This window comes from Papio anubis, chromosome 1, assembly GCF_008728515.1.
Source record: "Papio anubis isolate 15944 chromosome 1, Panubis1.0, whole genome shotgun sequence".
NCBI classification, from domain to species: domain Eukaryota; kingdom Metazoa; phylum Chordata; class Mammalia; order Primates; family Cercopithecidae; genus Papio; species Papio anubis.
Genome location: NC_044976.1, coordinates 9569352 through 9594889, shown reverse-complemented (window position 1 = coordinate 9594889; position 25538 = coordinate 9569352). Strand labels below are relative to the sequence as shown.

Below are 25538 nucleotides of genomic sequence, written 5' to 3'. Positions count from 1 at the left end.
TTTTTTAGTAGAGACGGGTTTACCAGAGCACAGGATGGTCTCATCTCCTGACTCCTCGTGATCCTCGCTCCGTCTGCCTCCCAGTGCTGGGATTACAGGCTTGAGCCACCGCACCTGAGCTGCATGTGATTTATTTATTTTGTAAAGACGGGATCTCACTATGTTGCTCAAGCTGCTCTATGAGCACTCTGAATGACTCATTCCCTGATGTGAGACTTTGTAACCTCACGCATCAGTTATGTGGAAAATACTGGCTCACTGAGGAATGCAGGTCTTCAGAATGTTGATACATTTCTTTTTTTTTTTTTTTTTTAGATGGAGTCTAGCTCTGTCGCCCAGGCTGGAGTGCAGTGGTTAAATGTTGCCTCACTGCAACCTCTGCCTCCTGGGTTCGAGTGATTCTCCCACCTCAGCCTCCCAAGTAGCTGGGATTACAGGCACACACCATCATGCCCGGCTAATTTTTGTATTTTTAGTAGAGACAGGGTTTCACCATGTTGGCCAGGCTGGTCTTGAACTCCTGACCTCATGATCCGCCCACCTCGGCCTCCCAAAGTGCTGGGATTACAGGCGTGAGCCATCGCGCCCGGCCTATATATTTTTTAAAAATCACAGTCATTAGTATCATTACTGGTCTCATCAGAAAAGCTGTTAAGTATTAGGATACCGTCAAGGTTGCAGTGGCAGATACAGCTTTTCCAAAAGTCTGATTTTCACTGGGAAGCTCAGATTTTATCATTGGCAACAGATATTGTCAGGTTTTTTTCCCCTTGAAGTGACAGGCCCACTTTGTCCACCTTTGAGAAAATAGCTGCCAAACACTCAAATCTGAAAAATCACAGTTTGTCTGTCAGTCACTCTTTCAGGTAAAGATGGTGTTACCTGGAGCAGGCGGCTGGTTCCGCTTTCAGCTCAGTCACACGGGTCCATGTCCTCCAGACAGGCATTGGACTTGAAGGCCCTAGGCATGCTTCCCTTTCATCCTCCCTGAATATTCAAAGGATGCATACTCGAGGGTCATGACTTCTTAAAAGTTAATCAGATATGATTAACTTCATCAAGGACATTTTAAAGTGAATATGGGGCTGGGCGCAGTGGCTCACACCTGTAATCCCAGCACTTTGGGAGGCTGAGGCGGGCAGATCACCTGAGGCCAGGAGTCGAGACCAGCCTGGCCAACATGGTGAAATCCCATCTCTCCTAAAAATATAAAAATTAGCCGGGCATGGTTCGTGGGCGCCTGTAATTCCAGCTACTCGGGAGGCTTGCTTGAACCTGGGAGGCAGAGGTTGCAGTGACCCGAGATCACACCACTGTACTCCAGCCTGGGTGACAGAGCCAGACCCTGCCTTTAAATAAATAAATAAATAAATAAATAAATAAATAAATAAAGTGACTATGGCTTGTAATCCCGGCACTTTGGGAGGCTGAGGCGAGTGGGTCACTTGAGGTCAGGAGTTCGAGACCAGCCTGGCCAACATGGTGAAACCCCATCTCTACTAAAAATACAAAAATTAGCCAGTCGTGGTGGCATAGGCCTGTAGTTCCAGCTACTCCGGAGGCTAAGGCAGAGAACTGCTTAAATCTGGGAGGCAGAAGTTGCAGTGAGCTGAGATAGCACCACTGCACTCCAGCCTGGGTGACAGAGTGAGACTCCATCTCAAAAATAAAAAAATAAAATAAAATAAAGCGAATATGGCTTTTTTTGAGCTAAGGAATGCAGGCCTTCTCGCACACTGCTGTGGTCTACCAGTTCAGCTCACCCCTGCCTTTGCGCTGTCAGTGTAACGTCCCCACGTTGAACAGGGCACGTCGAAACGTTGTTCGATTATGGGAACTTTACAGCCTCCAGAGAGGGTCTCGAGAACTCCCAGAGGCCTGCGGACCGTGCTTTGCGAACTGCTCCCCTAAGCCCCTCAGGGCTCTGGGACTTGACTTCCGCCATCTGAAGGGGCTGAGCTCTCGGCCTGATGGTGGACTGCCACTCAGCACCTCCTCCTGGCTCCCTGGACTGTCCGGGAGCTGCGATGGGAAAGATAGCTAAGCGGGTGGGGGCGTTCTCATGGGGTGGCCGGGGAGAGGGAGAGGAGCCACCTGGGCCCGGCTGCCGCGCAGTTCCAGCCTGTGGATGTGGGCATTCTCCTGGCCCACAGCTAGAAGAGCCTGGTCCTCCTCCCCCAGGAAGCCCCCCAGCAGCCGTCTTGCTTCCCATTAGCGCCAGCGCAGGCCTGTCTTGGGCCCTCCGGCCTCCCGCCCTGCAGCGGCCTAGTTTCCCATCGGCCACCTGCCTTCAACGTCGAGGGCCTGGGGGGCAGGAGCCGCAGGCTGGCCGCCCCCCTCCCCGCCCCTTCCCTCTCCTCCCAGCTCCCCTTCCCCCAGCTGCCTCCCAACCGCCTCCCCAGCATGGCAGCCTGTCCGAGACACGGTTTTGTCCCCTCGGTCCGGGCACCGTGAGAGTGACAGAAAATAGCTGTCCAGAGAGTGGGGGGGGAAGGCCTCTTGTTTTCACCTCTCAGGGGCTGGTTTTCCCAACTTTCCCATCCCAGCTCCTGCGGAACAAAGGGCCTGCGGCCCCCGTGTGCTGGGCCCGGCCCAGCGAGGGGACTCACCAGCAACTCTTTATTGAGTCTTCAAGCGCCGGCCAGGCACTCCATTAAAAAGCCATTCCCCTTTGTGCGGCCCGGCCCCCAGCTGTCCCCCCTCTCATGTGACGGTCGGTCACAGTTGTAAAACAACAACACACAGAGTTGGCAACTAACGAGGCTTTTTTTCAAGCCGGGGTCTCCATGGCAACCCCCGTCAATCACCCCTCAGGAGCGCTTTAACCTGACCAAGAGGGGGAAATAAAAAATAAAATAATAATAATTAAAAAAAGAAGCCAAGAAAGAAAGAGTTGGAAAGAGAGCGAGAGGCCAGTAGACAGCTGGGGAAACAAACAATTCAGAAAGTTTCTGGGGTTTGCGCCCTCGATTGGAACACAAATGAAAATTTAACCAGTGGGACGGGATTGTCCTGGTGACCAGAGGGGAAGGACGTTCATTTTCATTTTTAGATAGTTTGTACATTGCACCTAGTTTTACAAAGGCTTCTAACCTTTTCCCATGGTCCATAAAATGATGGTTCGTGGTTGTCTGTGGGCACAGAGTGGACATGAGGGCGGTCCCATGCGCCCTTATAGTAAATGGATGGTTCCATGGGCCCAAACCCAGAGGTGCCCAGTTGATGGCCTCAGGCCAGTGGGGAGAGCCATTCAGAACCTGGCTAAAGTCCAGCAGGGTGTCTGAGTCCTCCCGTGTGCGGCCTGGTGCCAATGGGGATAGCCCACAGTATGTGGCGGGCATGGTGCCAAGGGGACACTGGAAGGCCCCACTCCCAGTGCCATGTGGGGAAGGAGCAGACCTCCCACCGCGATGTGTTGAGGGGGAGCCCAGAGCATAGGCGGTGGTAGGACCCCTCGTTCTTCACGTGCTGCTAGGCCAGCAGATGCCCAGTTCCTGGGCACGTGGCATCGCGCCCGGGGTTAGTTCAACCTTCCACGTGTTGGCATGGCGCCGGGGCATGGCAAGCCTGAGTTCTCCCCCCACCTCACCCCCTGACACTCATACATGCTGTCTGGCCGCTAGCCAGTGGCTCCACAGGTTCCCAGGTCGTCACAGTCTGGGCAAAGGCTGAGGGCAGCCCTGGCAGCTGCTGCCTGGCCTTCCTGAGCCTCTGATCAGGAAGGAGGCGAAGGCCAGTTTCTCGGCCCCACTTTTGCTTCCTAGCACCGTGAACCCTAGGGTGCAGACACTTTTTCTTCCTGGACGTGGTGGGAAGTTGCTATTGTAACTCCTGGCACCTTGGGAAAGGGGTTTTCTCATTCTTGGAGTCTAGAAACCCAGCTTGGGGGCTATGGGGACCAAGGAAGAGAGTCCTTCAGGACAGAACCGTAAAAGCTTCCCAACTTTCAGTGGGTGGGCACTGGGACACTGTTGGGCTGTGCTGAATCCCCTGGGCCCGGGGGTTCGAGGAGCTGGGGTGTTTGTGAGCTTCTGGGAGGCTGGGGTTTTTTTTTTTTTTTTCTGGACTTAAAAGGCCTTGTGCAAACCTGGTACCCAGAATAGCACACATGGAGAGTTGTGAATGAAGAACTGGATGGCCGATGACCGGGCGTGGGGGCCGGGGCTGGGCTCAAACGGCAGGTGCCTCATGGCTCTGCAGCCCCTGCCTGTGAGACGCCCTGGTCTCCCAGCTTCCCACAGGCCTGGGACGATCGCGGGCCTCTCCCTACCCCTGGCCACCTCTCCATTTTCTCCCTTCCTTCTCCAGGCTCCTTCCATGCCACCCTCCCTGGTGCGCCGGGCTTGACACTGGCACCCATGGCTCCCCCTCTGCGTTCGTTTCAGTCCTCCTCGCTCACAGGCTGTGTTCTCTTCCAGAGTGGGTTAAGTGAAAACCTTGCCAGTCATCTCTCCCGGTCCCCCTCCCCTCCGTCCTGGCTTTCGTGATAGAGAAACTGGCCAGGAAGCCCCACATGGTGCTATTTACCTGACACCTCAGTGGGTTTGGCAGGTGCTGATTCATTCCCTGAACCATTTCCCCCAGGACAACGAGCAGGCCAGGGAAGACCCCCGGGCCTCTGAGCAGCCCCATTCTAGCCTCTCACTGGCCTCTCTTCAGGGCCTGGGGTGACTGCTGCAGCGAGGACCCCCCGGGGACCAGAGCAGCCTTGGCTGGGCCTCCTCTTCATGTCTCCTTTCCTGGGTGCTGTGGGCAGCTCCTGCAGGAAAGGAATGCTAACGATCTGCTGGTGTAGTAAGCTGGCACCGCACCCAGGCAGGGGCCGCACAGTGCCAGGGCCTAGTAAAGACGCTGGCGAGGGCTCCATTCCCCGTGCCCGGTGTTTCCTCCGGCCGGATTGGCGTGCAGCCTTCAGCTTGGCCTGAGGCGGCATGAGGAAGAAGTGGCATCCTCCGCCGGCCCCAGCCTGGCCAGCCTGGAGGACAACACCGCCCTCCTCCTCCCTCCAGCTCCAGCCAGGAGGACCATGGTGGCCATAAGTATTTCATAACATCTTCTGAAAGGAGACACGGAGTGGGCTGAGGACGGCGGCATCCCAGAGCGTGGCTGTTGGTCAGTAGCCCCAAGCTGGGGAGACCCGGTTTCACCTCCCCAAGCCTCATTTCCTCCTCCGTAAATGAGGGCACGAACAGTGGTGCCTCCTACAGGGTTTCTGTTGCCATTTAATGAGATGGTTTATAAAACCGGCTTCGCTCTGCCTGGGACGCAGTCAGCCCTCCATAAACACTAGCAATTAATGGTGGTGCTGGTGATAGTAGCAGCAGTAGTAGTAGTACTGGTAGTAGTAGTAGTGGTGACAGTATAGGCCCTACCCCATAGGTGGTTGGAGGCATCAATGAGACAGTACAGCCCCTGACAGATAGTAACTGCTCAGCAAATGCTAGCTGTCATTATTATTGCTATTACCATTATTTCCCAGTGCACTGAGGTGGAGCCTCACCCTGCTCTTGCTACTAAGGGATCCCGAGGATGCTGCCACCTGCTAAGTCCAGCCCGTCCCTCTAGAACATTCAGCAGGCCCTCTGGCCCCCTCAGTGACTCTCTTACACCTGCCCTGCCGTCTTCAGGCCCCCCTTGCCATCCCCTCCCCACCCCACTGCCGCTCTCTGTCACTCACCTGTCCAGGGTTCCCCAGCATCATCCTCTCTGGGGTCTCCTAGCAAAAAAAAAAAAAAAAAAAAAAAAAGGGCTTTCCAGAACCTGGCTTCCACCTCCTCCCCAAGCCCTGCCTCCCCCAGGCCTGGAGTCTGACTGGATTGTAACATAGTAGCTGAATGAACTCCAGTTTCAAAGGTTAATATCAAAATCTGGAGTGGATTACCTAAAAATTACTTACAACACCATTAAAATTCTGAACTCTTTTTGTTGTGGCTGTAAATTAATTTAAAATGTCAGGTTTTTTGAGAAATCCAATAAGAAATTGAGCCAACAGAGCAATCTGCAAACTGTCTGGCAAAGAGGAAAGTGTGTCTCTTCAATCGACAAGGAAAAATATGGAGCTTAACTGGAACCATATGGCTCAGTACTTGAGAGGAGCCTGCCGGAGAGGGAGGGCGGGAGGGGAGCTCAGCTGACAGCCACACGCATGCAGCGGGAGGTGGCCGCGGTGGTGGCATTGGCGCGGTGGAGGGGCCTGGCAGACGCCTGGCACCCAGCCTACTTGGCCGCCTTGTGTCCAGGGTCACCAGGCTGCCCCGGGCAGTGACTTGGTCAGTCCTTGGTCTTAACACATTCTCACCGTATCCATCCAGGGCTCCCTGGCCAACTCGGGAATCCTACCCCCACCTAGGGGAGCCCAAGCCCCCTCCCTCCAGGGAAGAACAGCCACCTGCAGGTCTTCGAGGGCTGCTTCCCTCTGTCCTCTGTGGGCTCCCTCGCGGCCAACATGTGGTCCCAATTACTCCTGAATTCCCCCAGATTTACAACACATTAAGTAATTTGTAGGTTATTTCAACTTCAATCTGCTGAAGTTGAGAAAATCAAAATTAAATTCAAACCACAAGGAAACTTCAAAGAAAGAGGAGGAAGAGAGAAGTTGAGCGCCTTCTCTTCCCCAGGTTGGCTGCATCCCCCTTATGTCATCCTCTGAGGCTCCCAGCCAGCCCCCTGCCTGCCTTCCTCTGCCTCCTCTTCCCCGCCTTGCCTCTCTTTCCCTCCCAGGGCCCTTGCCCCTGCCTCTGGCTGGGCAGTGCCCTTGGGGTGCCCCCCTGAGTGAAAACCAGGGGCAACCTTGGGGCTCGTGCTAGGCCCTGGTTGGTTTGGCTGGGGGAGAAGTGCCTCTCTAACCCTAACACTCTCTGCTCCCACTCCCTGAGCCCCTACCCCTACAGGCTGGGTGATTCCTGGGCTCCAAAGCCTCTCCTTGCTTTCCTGACCCATTTCAGGGGAATCTCCACCAGGACTGTTCTAGCTCCCGACATGCCTGGGACGGCTGACAGCTGGTAGGTACCACCTGGCCCCCGGGTTTAATAGCTCAGGTTACCTTATTTTGCTTTCTACCCTTTAAAACAGCCTTGTAAATAAGCAAACACTCGGTGCCAAGCACCTTCGGCACTTCGCCAGGCTGGTAAATATTTTAGTAGTGACTTGGTAACAGTTGCGTTCACTTTGATTTCCTCAGAAAGGTTCTTGGTGCTGGGGAGGGGGCCGTGGCTCTGGGAAATGATTTGCTGGCTATTTATAGCCCAACTCTGACCACGTGGCCTTTGCTCTCACCCTGTGGATCGTGTGCTGGGGTATATTTAAAGCTGGTGTAATGTTAGCCTGACACCTCTTTTGGCAAAGATGGGGAGGACTCTTCCACTTTCTCCCAAAGTGTGTGGTGGTCAAAGGGCTCCAAGGTCGGTTTGGAAACTGGACTTGTCTTCTCCAGGAATCCAAAGTGATCTGGGAGGCTGGGGCAGATGCTAGCGGTTGGGTGTGAGTTTGGGGTTGACCTCCTGCTGGCATGGTTTGCACTTGGGAAGAACCCCCGAGGAACAGAAGGTGGGCTCTGGGGCTGGGGCATATGAAACCCAGGCAGGGCTGAACTGGGGAGGCCACCTGAGATGGGTGGAGTGAAGCTGACCGTGAGAGCAGCCAGGTTGCAGGGCGAGTTAGAGGGAAATGCGACCGCTGGATGTGCTTCCTGGGCATCTAGACCTGGAGGACCCATGCCATGGGGAAAAGAGAGTGGGAGATGGGGCCAAGGCAGATTCAGACAGGGGGGCAGCTTCCAGCCAGGGCTGCTGATTTGATGCCTTGGAGGGTCCTTTCCTCTACGCCATGAGAAAGGCACCTGCAAAGCACAAGACCTCATTGCCCAGTGCCAGGAAGCTGGCATAACCCCACCCAAATTTGCCATGTCCAATGGGGCATGTGCCGCCCGTAGGTTGGGCACCGGGGCAGGAGTGAGGCAGCAGGTGAGAGGCTGGCGCCTGGCTTGAATAGACTGCTCAGAGCCACAGCCAGTGGCTCCTCTGTTTTATGGGTGGTTTTAATGTACAGATGGGTTGGTTTTAAAGGGGCTCTAAATCATGGCACAGTGAGAGCCCCCACACCCCACAGCCCCCCAGGAGGCTGTACCTGTGAGTGACTGCAGTGTGGGCACAGGTGAAGTAGAAGCAAGGCCCGCCCCCTCTCACTGTGCAGTGGTGATGGACAGGCCAGGGGGAGGTGGGCCCCTCTGGCTGGGTAAGAAGGGCTCGGTGTTCAGATGAAACCCTTCCTTTTGTCCCCCTCCCCACCCACCATCCACACTGGCAGGTGGGGCCTTCCCACATCCGGTTTACAGCCAGGGCACTGTTCGGTGACCAGCCAGCCTGCTGCCACTCCCAGCCACTTGCCCTTCCTCCTCTGGCTCCTGGCGCCATGATGCGCGCCTCCCGTCTGCACCCACGCACACCCCATTGGTGCTCAGCCTCCGTGGGCGCACATCAGGTGATCGCAGACAGTGGCAGACCCAGCTCACCTCCTTCCCGCGGGACTGGTGCCAGGGCAGTGCTCTTCCCGGAAGGCTTCCAAGCTCCCCCGGATGGCATCCTGTTGGGCCTGTTTCTGGGGTGCGGGGGCAGGCCTTTTTGGGGGGAGAGTGTCTGCCCCATGCAGCCCTGGCGCCAGCTCTTCCTAGAGGCCTGTGGCCGTAATGCCAGAGGGAGGCAGCTGGGCTGGGGCAGGAGACAGGGATGTTTGAAATGGAAGTCGAGTGAGATGGGGCCACCCTCGGCCATCACCATGACTCTGCTGGGAGCAGACACGGAGCCCTGGGCCAGTCTGAACTGGTGCTCACTGGATACCTGCTGCTTTGCTGCCCCCCCTGTGAGTGGGCCTTGCTCACTTGGGCTCTCAGCACCCAGTTTGATACCTGCCTTTCAGCTGCCCCCCTGTGAGTGGGCCTTGCCCACCTGGGCTCCCAGCACCCAGTTTTCAATGTCCTTGGAAACTTGGAGGAGTTCTGGGAAGGTGATAGGAAGATAGAGGAAGCCTTCTCCGAGCACCCAGAATATTCGAGCTTGAATGGAGAGAGATCTGCCCTCAAAGGTACTCGGGCCCTAAGTCCGTGCCCTATAGGCTCCCCTTTTTCGCTGGCCCCTGTGTGGGATGGAAGGCTGCTTTAGGGAATCTTCTTCTGCCCCTTGGCCATGAGTTTGGAACTGTGTGGCACCAGAACCTTCTCGTCCTTTACTGAGCGTCTTCAGGAAACGCGTTGTTTCCTCTCCAGTTCCCCCTTGGCGTTTGAGAATAGGGGTGCCCGTCAACACTCACTCTCCTGCCTGCTCTCCCTAAAGACATGCGGTAAAGGAAGCCTCATGGTCCTCTGAGGAGTCCTCCTGGCCTCCCGAGCCGCTCAGGGGAGACAGCAGCTGTGACAGCTGACGACCCACTTCAGTGCAGGTTGCGGAGGGGCGGGGCCAAGATGCAGGTGTCTGCCCAGACACAGTGGATGCCTGGTTCCAAAATTTCCGTAGATGCCTGTGTCCTCTTAAGGAGCAGAAGCTCTGCTGTGCCTCAGTTTCCCTAGGTGGCCTCTGTCAACAGGTGCTCAGGGTAAAAGATACAGCAGGAGAAGCACAGGAAGAGACAGTGGAGAGTGGCAGCTGGGCGGACCCAAAGAGGCCGCCCTGGCCCCTCTTCTTCCCCTCGGCATGGTCCCGCCTCTGCTTCCTAGCAGGCAGGTCAGGCAGCAAAAAGGCAGTTGGCCTCCACCACGACCCAGAGATCTGCTGGGCTGAAGCTGCCCGAGGCCTCCCCAGGCCTGCCAGATCCGATAGAGGCTGGGGCCGTCCACTTCCTGGTTTGCAGGTCAGTGCCTGCAGGTCAGTGGCGAGGTGCAGCTTAGGAGAGGAGGTCACTGGCCTACCCTCCACCCTCGTCCAGCTCCCCCATGGGCTCTGATGGCAAGGGGGCCATGCTGGCAGGTAGCCAGTTGCCCTGTTTCTCCTTGATGCCTGCATGGAACCAGTCCTGGTTTCAAGCTCCCTGCGAGCCGGGAATGGAGGAGATCCTATGAAAATGATGATATGTGACAATCAGTCACAGCAATTAGTGTTTTGGTTAACAGGCCTTTTTTGTTTTCTCTCACCCAGACAGAATGTCACAAATAAATCCTCTCCTGCATTTGCATATTAATTGGATCGGAGACGTCAAGCATCTTTCATTAAAGAAAATGATCTGCATATTTGGAGACATAAAATAGTTATTTTGATGGGTTTTTTTTTTCCCTAAGATCAGGGGGTGGGGGAGGTAGGTGATAGGAGCAGTAGAAATTGAGGTAGAGTGAAGGAAAGCCAGCCAGCCCCTCTGTCTGGAGTTAACCCTGTGGGGTCTGGAGTTGATGGCCAAGCTTGGCCAGAAAGATAATTAATACGCAAATAAATCAAGGAGTCAAGGGGCCCCTGGGCACCGGGCAGTTGCCTGAGGCTCAGGAACCCAGCTTGGCTCCTGTGCAGAAGGGAACCCCGCCAGAGTTACAGGCGAGAAGGCAGAATGAGGGCCCTGTGTGGCTTTGCTCTTAAATCCCTCCCTTCAGAGCTGGTTGTGGCTCTGAGCAGTGTGAACTTCCCTGGGACAGTGGGCGGTAGGCAGGGCGTGGGGTCGGGTGTCCACCTCGTAACCTGGAGCCCTTGGCCGGGCCCACGCGGCTCCCATGCCTGCCTCTCCCCTTGGTTCCTTGGCCAGCCCTAACCCTCCAGCTTCCACTCTCCCTCCCTCAGCTCGCCCACCGGCATCCACTTCCTCCCCACTCTGACCTTGGGCTTCCCTGCGCCCTTCTCATTCTTTGCCAGCCGTCCTCCCTCTCCCCAGATGGAAAGTTTTCTGGGGGCAGCAGAAGCGAAGCCTGGAGTCATTATCACATGTACTCGAAATAACCCAGAAAGCTGCTGGGCCCATATTAGGGCATGAGTCCCGTGGAAAGCCAAGCGAATGTACAGTTTTTGATAGGCAAATGGGACTGCCCAAGTCTTCCCACCTTCCCCTCCAGCCTTACGCTCCAGGGCCTTGGTGGCTGCTTTAGTCAGTTTTCAGGGCAGGCAGCAGGGGCGGCCTCCTCTAGACATTTCTGAGCTCCCCCAGGCTCCTTGGGGAGCACAGTGTAGGGGCTGGTCAGTGCTCCCAGTCTCTGCCATCACCAGCCCCAAAGGCATGATTCCTAGTTACCATATCCTGGTTAGAAAAGTGTTCAGCGATGTTGATGACAATGATCACAATGATGACTGGCACCACGTTTTCCACATAGAAATGTGTAGACACTGTGCTAGGAGCTTTACCCTCTTTGCCTCCCCAAACCCTCACCACAGCCCTCTGCGACAGGCACAATCATTGCGTGCATTTTATAGACAAGGAAATTGAACCTCGGAGAGGCCAGATCACATACCCATTGGTATCCAGACCTCAGAACTTGCAGCCGGATCCGAGCTCTCTGTGGCCAGGTCACAGGTCCTCTGGGCAGAGCAGTGGGGACCGGCAGCCGTCTGGCTCCTGGTTTGATCCCAGCTGACTATTCTTTTTGTGCGTAAACACACTGCACCCCGGGGCTGTCAGAGGACTTGTGTTCAGGCTCCGTATCTCTGCACTGCTGGCCTCTTCACCACACCAAGAAGACAAGATTTGCCTCCTCTCAGGGGCTGGGAGCTGCCTCTGGTGGCTTCTGTGGGCCTTTGAACCCCGGAGGTGCCTGTTCCAGGCCTGTGGGGATTCCCCCGTGCTCTTTGTGTGCAGTTTTTCCTTGGAATGTTGAAGTGCCCGGTTCCTCTATTCCCATACCCTGCTGCCTCTTTTCTTACTATGCCAGGCTCTGGGACCCACAGGCTTCAGGACTGGGCAGTACCTGAGGGCAAGGCCCAGTTCCCTGGCTGAATTGAGTTGTGCATCTGCTCACCTGAGCCCTCCTTCCCCATGCCCTACAGGTGGCCAGCCTCTCCTCATGCTCCAGGTGGACCCGGGTGTCCCTTAGAAACTTGTTTGGTGCCACCTTCCCCACAGCACTACTTCTTAGGGATCCCTTCTCCCAAGCACTCAGATTCTAAATGCATGGCGTGTGCAGCCTTAGGCTATCACCTTGAACTTCAGGGTCCCTTGTCTTGGGCTACCATTCTCCACGGTGCGTGGACAGGTTGCAGCTTTCAGGTCTAAAGGAAAGGCAGTGGGGTACGGTCAAAAGAACGACGGCTTTTGATTCAAATAGAAGAGAAACAGCCTTACTGTTCTTCAGAGCTGTGCCCTGCCAGCAGACCTCCCTTCTCCGAACCTCAGGCTCTCCCCTTGCAAGAAAGGGGCAGGGGGCCTGTAATCCCAGCACTTAGGGAGCCGGAAGCGAGCAGATTGCTTGAGGTCAGGAGTTTGAGACTAGTCTGGCCAACATGGTGAAACCCCACCTCCACTAAAAGTAAAAAAATTAGCCAGGTGGTGGCGAGTGCCTGTAATCCCAGTGACTCGGGAGACTGAGGCACAATTGCTTAAACCCAGAAAGCAGGGGTTGCAGTGAGCCGAGATCACACCAAGGAATTTGATGGCTTTATCAGAAATACCAAATGCACTCCAGCCTGGGCGGCAGAGCAAGAGAGACCCTGTCTCAAAAAAAAAAAAAAGAAAAGAAAGAAAGAGGCAATAATTCCTCTTGTGGGTAAGGGTCTGCAGAATGATTCGGCTCCTTCAGGTTAAGTGCCCAGTCACAGGTGTGGGATAGAGCAGGCTCCTGCAGATGCCAGTGGAGAGGCTGGTGGGCCTGGGTCTGCTGCCCACTCCCCAGTGGGTCAGGACTCCAGCAGGGTCTCCTGGGCTGAGGGATGGAGGTGATTGTGTCCCAAGGCACTGGTAGCTCTGCCCAGCCTGTTCCTTTCCCACCCTCTGGCCCTCAGTGACTTTGGCTGCATGTACCTCTGGCAGGGCAGAACCAGAAGTGGGGACCTAGTGGCCTTCCAATATGGGGTTCTTGGAGAAGGGGCCTGGCATGCCCTCCTCGGTGAGAAGGTGGACAGGCTGGGTGTTTTATGGAATCTGGGGGAGTCCTGCGGCAGCTGTATCTGTTAAATGCCAAGAAGCCAAGTTGGTTTAATATGATTGTAGCTGCTGCTTTGATAAATCAAAATAATTAAAAATAATAAATTTGATTCCTCAACCAACAGGCTGTGTGTGGGCGCAGGGCCTGGGCTGCTGAGCCAGGGCCGAGGAGGTGGGAGCGGGCACAGGGACACAGGAAGGTCTGTCTTGTGGGATCCTAAGTGGTCAGTGGACGGCAACAGGGTGGAGGGGGAGACTCTGAGAACCAGTCGGGGGAGGAACATCTCTCACTCAGCAGATCCGAGCCCTGCTGTCCACAAGCCTGGGCTGGGGCCCCAGCTGGGCCTGCCCCTGGCCCTGTGGCCTTGCGCCAGCCTCAGTTTCCTCATCTGTCAAATGGGAAGGCAGTTCCACCCGCCTCCCAGGGCTGTGTGAAGTTGGGCTTTGTTGAGCGCGTGTCTGCCCAGTGTTGAATGGGCCTCCGTAGCCCCCTCGGGCTGTCCCTGCACCCACTTTGGCGCTGCCATGGCTGAGGCGACCAGGCGTGCTCACAGCGTCTGCGCAGCCTCGAAGGCCCACCGGCATGCCTGGACTCTTCCTCCCACTGATGGCTGTTGTCCTAACACAGGATTGTTCTGTTTATGAGGACGTCCTCCGGTGCAGGGCGTCTCTATTCATAGCTCCCTTCAGCTTTCAGAGTTGGATCAGGAAGCCCCATGCCACGCCCTGGGACCAAGTCCCTGTTCAGGGTGCCGGCAGCTCTGACATCGGTGGGGGGAGTTGGCAAGGGTTTTCCGCCTCCTCCCCTGTCCCCTGCCCCCCATCCACATCCTCGGGAGCCGTATTTGGTGTCTGATCCCGAAGTGTCTGAGCAGCTAGAAATCTGAACTGGGTGGAGGGGGCAGGGGTTGGTGGGGAGGGAGGGACAGGGTGTCTGTCTCTTTAAATGCACTTTGTGTCAGTGCGATAAGGAATTTGATGGCTTTATCAGAAATACCAAAGCTTTATTTAGCAGGGTGAGGCTCACACCACTCAGCTCCACACAATCTGCTGATAAATAACAAAAAAGAAAAGAAAAAAAAAAAAAAAAAACTCCAACAACTCACCAATACCCCAGCATAGCAAGGCAGGAAAGATGCAGCGGACAGAAAGGCAGAGAAGCGAAGTGGGAAGTTTGGGGAATTGGGGAGCTGCAGAGGGTGGGGGTGGGGTGAGTGGGTTCTGTGGAAACTGCAGGGGCTTTCTGGAAAGTGCTAATAGGCAGGCATTTGTAGATTTTTCTGTCATTAGGTAAAAATACTGTAATGATTTTGACGCTTCAAGAGAAAGGGCTTGTTAAGGAGACACACCCTCCCCAGTGTCCTCGCTGGCCGTCTGTCCCTCCTGCTCCTGCCCCTCTAGCAGCCTAGGCCATCCAAGTCTCTCTAGGGGAGCCCTGGGGCCCAGCCCTCTGCTTGGTCTGTGCCCTGGTGCCCTGGCTGGCTGTGCTGGTGAAGGCAGTGCCAGCCTTGAGATGGGGGAGAAGTTTGACCGAACGTAAAAGAGACTGCCGGGGAGAGAGCCACTGTCATCGCAACTCCAAGAAAGGGGCCTCCACTCCGTACAATGTAGCGAAGGAAGCTGGAGAGGGGAAGGCTTGAGAAAGCCTTTGGAGGATTGGACTGACTCCGTGCTCAGGGCCAGGTCTCAGCCCAGGGCGGTGGCCTGGCCCTGCCTACTGGTGGCATTCCAGGACTTCCTGTGCTACCTGCCACTGGGCAGCTCTTGGGGACCCCCTCCATCCTGGCCAGTCTAGATTTGTTGCGTTGTCTAGAGGGTCAGCAGAACAGCAGAGTGCCGCTTCTGTCTGTTCTTCTTACTCTCTCTCTCTGCCCTGGGGGATTCGTTCTCCTTCCCTCGCGTGGGGAGCCCTTCCCTTGGGTCTGGCTTTACGCTCAGCGCACATGCTTGGGTACAGCCACCCTCAGTATCCCCCAGATGGTCCATATGTCTCCTCTTTCTGTCTACCGCTCCCCCAATGACCCTCTCTGATGTGAGCAGTTTAAAGCCGGGTCCCATGCACACCTCTCCGCCTCTCTAAATGGCTTGTGCATGTACCCCTCTGAAATGGGAGGCAGGTATCAGCACTAGGTGTCTACCCGAGAGCCATGTGGATGGGGAGTGGATTGGGTGCTGTGTGGAATGGACTGGGTGCTGTGGGGAGAGGATTGGGTGCTGTATTGGGTGCTGGGGTGCAGATTGGGTGCTGTGGGGAGCGGACTGGGTGCTGGGAGCGGATTGGTGCTGGGAACACATTGGGTGCCAGGGGTGATTGGGTGCTGGGATGGACTGGTGCTGGGGAACACATTAGGTGCGGGGATGGATGGGGAGGGATTGGGTGTGGAGAGGGACAGAAAGGGTGGATTAAAGGGGAGTGGATGGATGGGAGGGATTGGTGCTGTGGGGAGCGGATTGCGCCGACAGCCGGACTGCGCCGTGGGTGATCGCGCCGGGGAGCCGACCGGGCGCCGTGGGGAGCCGGACTGGGTGCCGTGGGGAGCCGGATTTGCCGGGGATGGATTGAAAGGGGTGGATTAAAAGGGATGGATTGAAAGGTGGGGTGGATTGGAAGGGAGTGGACTGGAAGGTGGAGAGGATTGGGTGCCGGGGAGCCGGACCAAAGGATGGATTGGAAGGGACTGGAATGGAAGGGGGAATGGATTGGAAGGGAAATGGACATGGGGAATGGATTGGGTGCCGGACTGGAAGGGGAATGGATTGGTGGAAGGACAGCCAGTGGAAGGGGGAGTGGACGCCAGAGGACTGGGTGCCGTGGGGCAGACTGGGCCAGGAGCCGGATCGGGCACCGTGGGGAGCCGGATCAGTGGAGTGGATTGAAGGGTGGAAAGGGAGCGGATTGGAAGGGATAGATGGATTGGAAGGATGGAAGGACTGGTGCCGGAATGGAAAAGGAAGGGAATGGACTGGTGGACATGGACTGGTGGGGGATGGGCGGAAGGGTGGATTGGTGGAAGGAGCGGGGAAATGGATGGAAGGGAAGGGGAATGGACAGATTGGCGCTAAAGTCGGAGAAAAGCTGTGGGGAGGATTGGGTGCTGTGGGGGAGAGGATTGGGTGCTGTGGGGAGTGGATTGGGTGCTGTGGGGGAACACATTGGGTGCTGTGGGGAGCGGATTGGGTGCTGTGGGGAGCGGATTGGGTGCTGTGGGGTGTAGATTGGGTGCTGTGGGGAGTGGAGGAAGCATCCCTGCTGCTCTCAGGCTCCTTGTCCCTTCCTAATGGCACCACAATCCAGCAGAGCCAGAGGCTTAGGTCCTCACCCTGCCTAGCCCGATACAGGGCTGCTTCTACATTGTAGACAGTCACCAAGAGGTGACTCACGGAGTTGGTTGAGGAAGAGTGGTTTCTGCCCACATAGTTGTCCCCAAACACGGCCGAGGAGCCAAAGCTTTTCAGGGCCCACAAGCCAACCCCTCAAACAGAATGGAGGTTGCTGAGGCCAGAGGATGCTTCTGGGGCAGTTATGGGGAGCCCAGAGTTGAGCCAACCAGAGGCCAGGGTGGGCTGACTCGGAGAGTAACTCTGGACTGGACACCTAGTTCCTGGAGCAGAGGAGGGGTGGAGCCAGCATGCTCCCTAAAGTCAGCTAACGGAAGGGAGCCTGGACCAAGGTCAGGCCCGCGGCTGAGTGGCGGCAGGTGGGTCTCCTAGGAATTCCTCGGCTTTAGATGCTGGAGCAACTGGACTGGCTTGGCTGCTTGGGGAGGGCCAATGCTGGGCTGGGCGGAGACAAGGCAGCTCGGAGGAGAGGGTGGGGGCTGGGCGGCCAGGGAAGGGGCAGAGGGTGGAGGAAACCGTAGAAAGGCCGAGGCCCGGAGACAGACAGGAGGAATAAATGGAAGTGACAGGGTCAGGCCAGACCTTTGTCCTGCAGCCTGATTAGAGAGTCTGCCCTGGATTTCTGAAACTTTGGGATGTTGTCGGACAAACTGGAGCTTAATTCTGTCAGAGCGCTGGGGAGATTAGAATTGACATCCTGGGAGCACATTCCTGGCTGGGCAGAAATCCAGCCCCCGCTGGGAAAAACCTGTGAAAGCATGGCCAGCCCAGTGGTGGCGGCGGGGGGTGCCCATCAGCACCAGTGGCCACTCCAGCCTTGTGGGCCAGAGCCAGGAGCACTGGGAGGGCCAGTCGTTGGAAGGCTCCGGCCTAGTGGAAGGTATGGCGGCTCAGCAGAGCCACTGCTGAGTCTGAGTTCCAGTTCTGTGCCTCATCCTAGCTGTGCTGCCTCAGGCAGAGAGCTTAAGTTTCTTTCTTTCTTTCTTTCTTTTTTTCTTATCTATGGCGGCTCAGCAGAGCCTTTTTTTGAGATGGAGTCTCGTTCTGTTGCCCAGGTTGGAGTGCAGTGGCACGATCTCAGCTCACTGCAACCTCCACCTCCTGGGTTCAAGCAATTCTCCTGCCTCAGCCTCCTGAGTAGCTGGGACTACAGGTGCGCACCATCAAACCTGGCTAATTTTTTGTATTTTTCGTAGAGACAGGGTTTCACCATGTTGGCCAGGCTGGTCTCAAACTCCTGACCTCAGGTGATCCACTTGCCTCAGCCTCCCAAAGTGCTGGGATTACAGGCGTGAGCCACCGCGCCCGGCAAGAGCTTAAGTTTCTTAACTTTCATTTTCTTATCTGTAAAATGGAACAGTCTGCCTCTGGACCTACTGAATTTTCCTTTCCTTTGAAGTCGAAGGTGTAACCTTGGGAAGCCAAGAGGGATGGGTCAGACGGTGGTGAAGCTCCTGAGCCAGGGCCTGCTGGAAGACAGAGAAGGTTCCCCTTGCGGAGTTCTCTGGCGCAGGGCCGGCCAGCAATGCCAACCTGGCAGGGCTTGCTAGCTTAAGCATGTGAGAGGTGCTGTCCCCACACCACGTGTGTCCTTTCCATCAGCCACCTGTCCTCGTCAAGCCTGGAGAAGCCCAGCAGGGGACTTAGAGATGGCCTTGTCCCTCTGTGAGAGCTCCCAGGAAACCCCCACCCAAACAAAGGGAGCTGAGGGCAAGAGATGGAGGCCTGCCTTCTGGGAGCCTCCAGTCCAGGATGGCTGGCCTTAGAACCAGAGAGCCGGTTAGAGGACTACAGTGAGGGCCAAGCGCCACAGCCCCAAACCAGGCTGTTTCCGGAAGAACAGGGTACCCCTCCCCGCATCCCTCCTGACTCTAATGACTCTTAAATAGTGGTAAATATTTTGGCTAATGCAGGCTCTCATGGCAGAGAGCAAAGCTGTCTGCAGTTCAGGACCTACAAATTATTTATTAAAGATTTGAGATGCGGTGCAATTATGTGGAAAGAACCCAAAAAATTAAATAAATAAGTAACAAAATAAATAAATAACAGCCCCACTGGCCTCTTGAAGGCTTGGGAGCGGCACATGATTGCCGTCTTGATGAAATCCCCCCGGATGTAATGAGCTGATTTTCTGCTGTTAATATTGCATCTGCTGATGAAGGATTCGTTAGGATAATGGAACGAAGCTAAAATATAAATGACTCCCTGTCAAGAAGCAGCTTTTGTTTGTTGATCTCCTGACAGTTCCTGGGCCAAGGCAGGGGTTTATGTGTGTACATGCATTCTGGAACAGGCAGGAGGGCGGGGGCAGGAGCTTGGGGGGGCTACCCCACGAGCCTGGCTCCCTGGTTATTCCAGGCTTTCCCTTCGAGGTGGAGCTCCTCGACCTTGGGAAGCCCTGGAGCCCTGTGGGTGGGGAAGTCACCGACTCAGACCCATCCAGAGGGGCGCTTGTTCCAGCAAGATGCTGAGCGGCAGCAAAAGTTATCTGGGGAGCATGGCGGAGAGATGGATTGGTATTGGGATCCGCACAGGAGAAGCAGCTCTCTGTGTGTGCCGGGAACGGCAGCCCGCAGGGGTGCGGAATCACAGGCACTTGAGTGAGGGTTCCTAAGGGGAGGTCCAAACCTTCACTGCAACCATCCTAGCCCTTCCGCCTCGTCCTCTCCCTCCGTGATCACACAGCACATCTTGTGGAGGCCTGGGAGCCCCCCTCGGACGATGGGTTCTCAAGCAGAGGGGGAAAGAGGACCCATTTGAAGTCACCGTGTCTCACCTACCAGCCCCCGTGACTTGGCTTCCCCCACACCTGCCCTGAGCTGCCACATGGGACAAATTCCTTCTCTCCCTAGCAGTTGTTTTTTTTAAAAAGCAATATCATTTTATTTTACTTTATGGTGGTAAAAATGCACATACCATAAAATTTACCATTGTAACTATTTTATTTATTTATTTGAGACAGAGTCTCGCTCTTGTCTCCCAGGCTGGAGTGCAATGACGTGATCGTGGCTCACTGCAACTTCCACCTCCTGGGTTCAAGCGATTCTCCCTTCCTCAACCTCCCGAGTAGCTGGGATTACAGGCGCCCGCCACCACACCTGGCTAATTTTTGTATTTTTAGTAGAGACGGGGTTTCATCATGTTGGCCAGGCTGGTCTCCAACTCCTGACCTCAAGTGATCTGCCTGCCTCGGCCTCCCAAAGTGCTGGGATTACAGCCATGAGCCACCACACCCAGCCTGTAACTATTTTAAAGTGTGCAAATCAGTGGCATCAAGTACATTTGCAGAGTTGCACAAGTATTGAGCTAGTTCCAGAACTTTTTCATCACTCCAGACAGAAACCCTTAATCCCTTAGCAGTCCCTCCCTACTGTCCCCTTCTCCCAGCCCCTGGCAACCACTGCTTTCTGTCTCTATGGATTTGCCTGTTCCAGATATTTCATATTAATGGAATCGTACAATTTGTGGCCTTTTGTGTCCGTCTAGCTCGTTTCTTGCTCATCATTTCCAGGTGCATCCACATTGTAGCCCGTATCAGAACTTCACTCCTTTTTTATAGTGGAATAACATTCCATAGTATGGACAGACTCTATGTTGTGGGTCCACTCCTCAGTCCATGGACACTTGAATTGTATCTACCATCTGACTACCGTGAATAGTGCTGCTATGAACATTCATGCACAAGGGTTTTGTTGTTTGTTTGTTTTGGTTTGGTTTTTTTTTTTTTTTTTTTGAGTACCTGTTTTCCATTTTTTCTGGTATATGCCTGGGAATGGAATTGCACCATCTCTCCTAGTGTCTTAAAGGCAGGGACCCTGGAAACTAATAAGAGGTCATATTTATTGAGCACTTACTACGTGCCACCCATTGTACTAACCATTGTTTCCGAGCGTCCTCAACAGCACAGGAATGGAAGCTCCCTGAGGGTTGAGTTGTTGGTTTGCCAATGTTCTCTAGGTCTAGGACAAGTATCTAATAGCATATAGTAGGTGCTCAAGAAATACGGGATGAACTTCCTTTGAGATAGGTGCTTATGGACCCCTACTTTTCAATGGAAGAAGCTGGGGCCTCGAGAGGTTAAGCAGCCTGCGTACCCAATTGCATGGCAGGAGGCAGCAGAGGCAGGATTCAAACCCCACTCTCACCAACTTGGCTTTTGTATGCTATCTTTTTTTTTCCCTCCCCAAGACGGAGTCTCACTCTGTCTCCCAGGCTGGAGTGCAATTGCACAATCTCAGCTCACTGCAACCTCTGCCTCCCGGGTTCAAGCGATTCTCATGCCTTAGCCTCCTGAGTAACTGGGATTACAGGTGTGCGCCACCACGCCCGGCTAATATTTGCATTTTTAGTAGAGACAGGGTTTCACCATGTTGGCCAGGCTGGTTTCAAACTCCTGACCTCAGGTGATCTGCCTGCCTCCCAAAGTGCGGGGATTACAGGCGTGAGCCACTGCCCCCAGCCTTTTGTAAGCTGTCTTGTTTTCTCTTCCTCGTGCCTGGCACGGCGTCATACATGCAGTACATGCTCAGTGAGTGCCTGATGATCTCACTGTGAAACAGGGACAAGAGAGATCTAGGGTCACTTGACCTGGCACAGGGGCTGGGGAAGGCCTGGAGCAGGTGTTGTCTTTCTGTGCGTCTGTTGGCGACACGCCTGTCTGTTGAGAGGAGGCACTGCCTACCACGCTGAGCCCTGCACTGGCAGAGACTGGATGGGCACTACTGAGCACTCTCCCAGCACGTGGGAAAATCTTCTTTCTGATTTCTTGGCCAGAACCACTCCTCACCTTGACCTTCAAGGCCCTTAGAGAAAAGAAGAGCAAACTAGGCCACCAACTCGGACCCTTCCTCCTGAGGAGACTAGGGGTCCTGCCCAAGAAGATCGGGAAGGGCCACTGGGAAATGGAGGGGTTGCATCCTCCTGAGGGAGTCTCAGGAGGGGTGGGAAGGCCAGCTTTTCTCCTAGAGCCTTGAGAGAGTCAGGCAGGGCCTCAAATTCACCATTGAAGTCCCTGGCCAGGCATGGGGACCACATAGGGCAACATCCCACGAAGGACTTGAGGGCCTGACTGGGGAAGGTCCAAGACAGGTGAAGGCGGGCTCAAAGCTGGTGCTGAGCCAGCCTCAGGGTGGAGGGTCAAGTAGATGTCTCCTGCGTTTTAAAAATTACTGTGATTAAAAACATTTCTTAAGCCAGGTCTTGGGAGAACAAGGTGGGAAAACCCGTTTCCTGTCCCCAGAGGATGAGGGCCCTTCCTCTTGACCCTATGTAGGTTTTTCAGGATTCTGGCCCAATTCCAACCAAGACTGTGCCTGGAAAGAGCTCAGAGCCAATCCGGAGGCCTGCTCCGACTCGGGGGGCTGGACAGCCACCCCCACTGCCCCTCCCTGCCTCTGGCCCAGGCTCCTTTCCCCAGGCCTCTGTCTCGATCCCGCACCTGCTGGCCTACGCGGCCCTCGGCCCCCTCATTGTCCTGCTAACCACTGTGTAAAAGTTCCGGGCTTCCTCTGACCTTTCCGTTTTGCCTGGTTATGCCGTGGGATCCCCCTGGCGTGCATCCCCCTGTGGCATCGCCCGGGGCACTGCTCAGCCCCTTCCTGGGGCCTTTCTCTCCCCAGCCGTCCTCCGGACAGCACTTTCTTTCACTCTTTCTTTTCTCCTCTCTTTCTCTCTCTCCCTCTCTCTCTCTCCCCCTCTCCCGCTCTCTCTTTCTTTTTCACCCTTTTAACATGGTTTTTCTAAAAAGTTTTTTAATCAATCAAATTTGAGGCAGAAAATAGGTTTTGTCACGCCTGGTCCCGGGGTAGTGTGACTCTCACTCAGGTTCCTGACAGCTCCTCAATGCAGGAAGGAGGCCAAACAGAATATTTCTCCGGGAAAGTGCCCGTTTCCATGACGCTGCCCTGTTGTCTGTGCCGCCCCCCTCCTCACGCTGCCGGGTTGACATGGCCCCAGCCCCTGTGAAAGGGCTCGGCCAGGGAGAGCCTGTGCGTGAGGATGGGGCTGGGGGCAGGGGGAAGGAGACGCAGTGGAGTGGGGGGGCGGATGGGCAGCCCGACAGCTGCCCCAAGCCCCCATGGCCCGGAGGCCTGGTGAGCAGGTAGGAGTGCTGGCTGAGGAGCCTGGCCTGGTGCCTCATAAATATAGAGCTGGGCAGCTGTGGGTGAGAGGCTCCAAAGTCAAGTCCTGGACCGGCCGTGGCTCCAGCAAGAGGGAACTGCAGATGGAGGAGGCCCCTGAAGGTCCTGGTACGCTGCCACTTCTCTGCCCGTCACTCTCCCCCGTCCCATCTCTCGTGGCATTCCCTCCGCCCCTTGCCCATGGCTGCCCCCTCTCCTCCATCCCTTGCTTCCTTCCTGCCCTCCCCCGATCCTGGCACCCCTTGTGCCGGAGGAGCCTCTCGTCCTCCCAGAGCCCAGCCCACCAGGCCCCACTCTGAGCCCCTTGCAGGCCCCCAGGTCTTCCCTCTCCAACCCATCTTCCCTCTTCCTCCTTCCCCTCTCCGTCTTTCACCCTCTCCTCTCCTCTCCTCCTCTTCTCCCTCTCTTTTATAATTAATGATTAGTTTTAATTGGTTTGCTTAGGCAGCCTGACAGCAAATTAACAGAAGCCAGCCCAGGGCTGCTGGCTCGGTGAGAGACCACTGTGCTTCGGAACCGGCCAGGAGAAAGGCTGGATGAGGCTGCCCCCAGGCTCACTCTCACGGCTGGGTGGCCCGGGGCTGAGAAGGAGGGAGGGCCGGGCCTCACCTGGGCAGGTTCAGCAGCCAGTGGGAAGAAGGCACCAGGCTCTTTGCACACATAGGGCTCACGTTTGCCAACTTTTCTCTGTGCTTTTGTTTTTCTTCTCCTCCTCCTCACATCCCTTCTGTGCTCTTCTTCTTACCCAAGACATTGCTGGTGTCTTCAGAGATAAGGGGTGGGTAAAAGGTGGGCAGGGCCACTGCCTTTAGTTTGGGGCAGGGTTTGCTTTTGGTATCACTCATCCTCACTTGTGCAATGAGATGGTGGGATGGGCAGCCTGTTGCCTCTGGGGCCAAGATCCTGCTTTTTCACATGGACAGGAGGAAGGAAGTCAGAAGGCTGTTGACACTTTTAGCTCAGCTACCAACCAACCATCAGCCCCACAGCCTGGAAGCTCCAGGACCCAGTTCTGTTTCTGATTTGCCATCTACCTCTGGACAGAACTCTGAACCTTTGGGTCCTCAGTTTTTTGGCCAGAGTACTTAGGATTAGGAACATTAGATGGATGGTTGGATGGATGGGCGGACAGACAGCTGGCAGGTAATGGGTGTGTTGGCATTTCTTAGGCACTTTCTGCCATGATCTCCGAGCACATGGCTTTTCTTTCTTAGCCTGGAAGCGTTCACTTCACTTCAGTCCTGCTGAGCGTAGGGCCGCTGCTGTCCTCTGGGTTTTCCCAGTACTGTGCCTCTCCCCTGGCCTTGGAGAATCCTTCCTTAACTGCATCAGCTACCAGGTCCCAGATGTGCTGACCACTCACTCATGTGGGCCACTCACAAAGCAGACATCGGGGACAGTGAGAGGCAGAGAGACAAGAAAAAACGCCCAGAGAAGGAAGAAGAGACCAAGATGAACTCTCGGCTACTTCTTAGGCCCCCACTGGGGTCCCAGTATCCCAGGGTCCCAGATCCCACCCAGGGACAGCTTTCCTGCTCCCATCAGCCGGGACACCTGCCCTGGGCAGGTGGGGTACGGGACCCCATGCGCGTCCTGGTCCCTGTACGTACGCATCTCTGGCCCTCCCCTCCCTCCTCCACCCCCGACCAACTCCTGGAAAGTTTCCTCCCTGATTGTTCTGTGTGATCAGATCTGCAAGTTGCTCTCTAAGCTTCTTGTCACATTTTGACTTAATGAAGTGCAACTGCTGAGGGATTTGGGTTCAGCGCTCCGGTCTCCTGCGCTCCCTTGTTGTCAGAAAACAGGGGTGGTTGGGGACGGCAACACCGCGCTGCAAGTCGTTATCATTCCGGTCAGTCTGTTTAACACAAAATTAAACAAAGAACTAATTAGTGCCTCATGAATTAATAAATGCACAGTTGCTAGGGAGGATGGGAGGGGAGGGAAAGGTGGTGGAAGGGAGATACCAGAGTTGTGGAGTTGGGGGGCTTTGGGGGTCCACAGGAGGCTGGCCAGGGTGCCTTGAGAGATCTCAGACAGGAGTGTGTGGGACAGATGGGACGGTGAGGATGACACCCAGCCAGGGCCCTGTGCTGCCCAGCCAGAACTTGAGCTCTGATGGCTGAGCCCACCTGGTGCCTGGCAGTGGAGGCCTGGGGGTCTCCATCCCCGGCCCCTGTGACCCTCCCTGTCGGCCTCCTCCTCCATCCTCTCCTCTCCTGGCCAGATCCTTCCCTTTTCCTTATTCCCCCTTTGCCCAGCTCCCCATCCTCTCTACCGCCCCCTGTCTCAGGGGTCTGCCCAGCTCTCTGCAGACCCCCTGCCTCTCATCATCTGGATGAGATGGGCATCAGAGGCCCGTGGGGCAGTGCTTTCCAACCACTCAATGCCTACCGGGCCCTCAGCCCTCCCAGAGCCCTGTATCTGGCAGGGTAGGCTCCACCCCAGTGGGCACCCTCTGCCCGGGCAGCCCAGCACAAGCGGCGAAAGCTGGTGGAGAGCCGAGCCCTCCTTAAGAGGACGTGTCAAGTACAATTAGCATTATCTGTCTAAATATGTCCTGGGAACCGGAGAGCGGGCGGCGGGACTGGGTGGCATTCCGGGAGCCCTGAACAAGGTCACCTCATCTCCCGCAATCCCCCCAATCTGATTTGGGGATTACATAGCCTAAGGAAATTGGTGTTATTCCTCTTGCATCATTGATAAGCCACAAATGAGGGAGAGAGGAGAAGAAAACGTAACAGACAGCCCTCCCCAAGCCTGGGTAGGGTTCCGAGGCCTGCAGGGGCAGGGCCTGGCTCGAGCAAGGGTTGGGGGGCCCGGCCAGCAGGCTGGGGGGCTCCCTGGGTTTTCTCTCTACGTACACAGAGGCTGCCCCTTTGAACCTGGCTCCCCAAATTCATTCTCTGGGCAGGAGGGCCCCAGCCCGGCACGCTAGGCTGGGCTGTGTGTTGGTTAAAGCCTCCACGTTGTCAGACCATCGTCCCTCTCCCTGCACTGTCTCTGGATGTGGGCTGTGAT

At 55.6% G+C, this 25538-nt stretch overlaps 1 protein-coding gene across 1 annotated transcript in view; it reads left to right on the top strand.

Moving 5' to 3' along the window:
* The window catches only part of CASZ1 (castor zinc finger 1), a 126188-nt gene that overhangs the window by 31751 nt on the left and 68899 nt on the right, over window positions 1-25538 (top strand). The window lies entirely within an intron of this gene.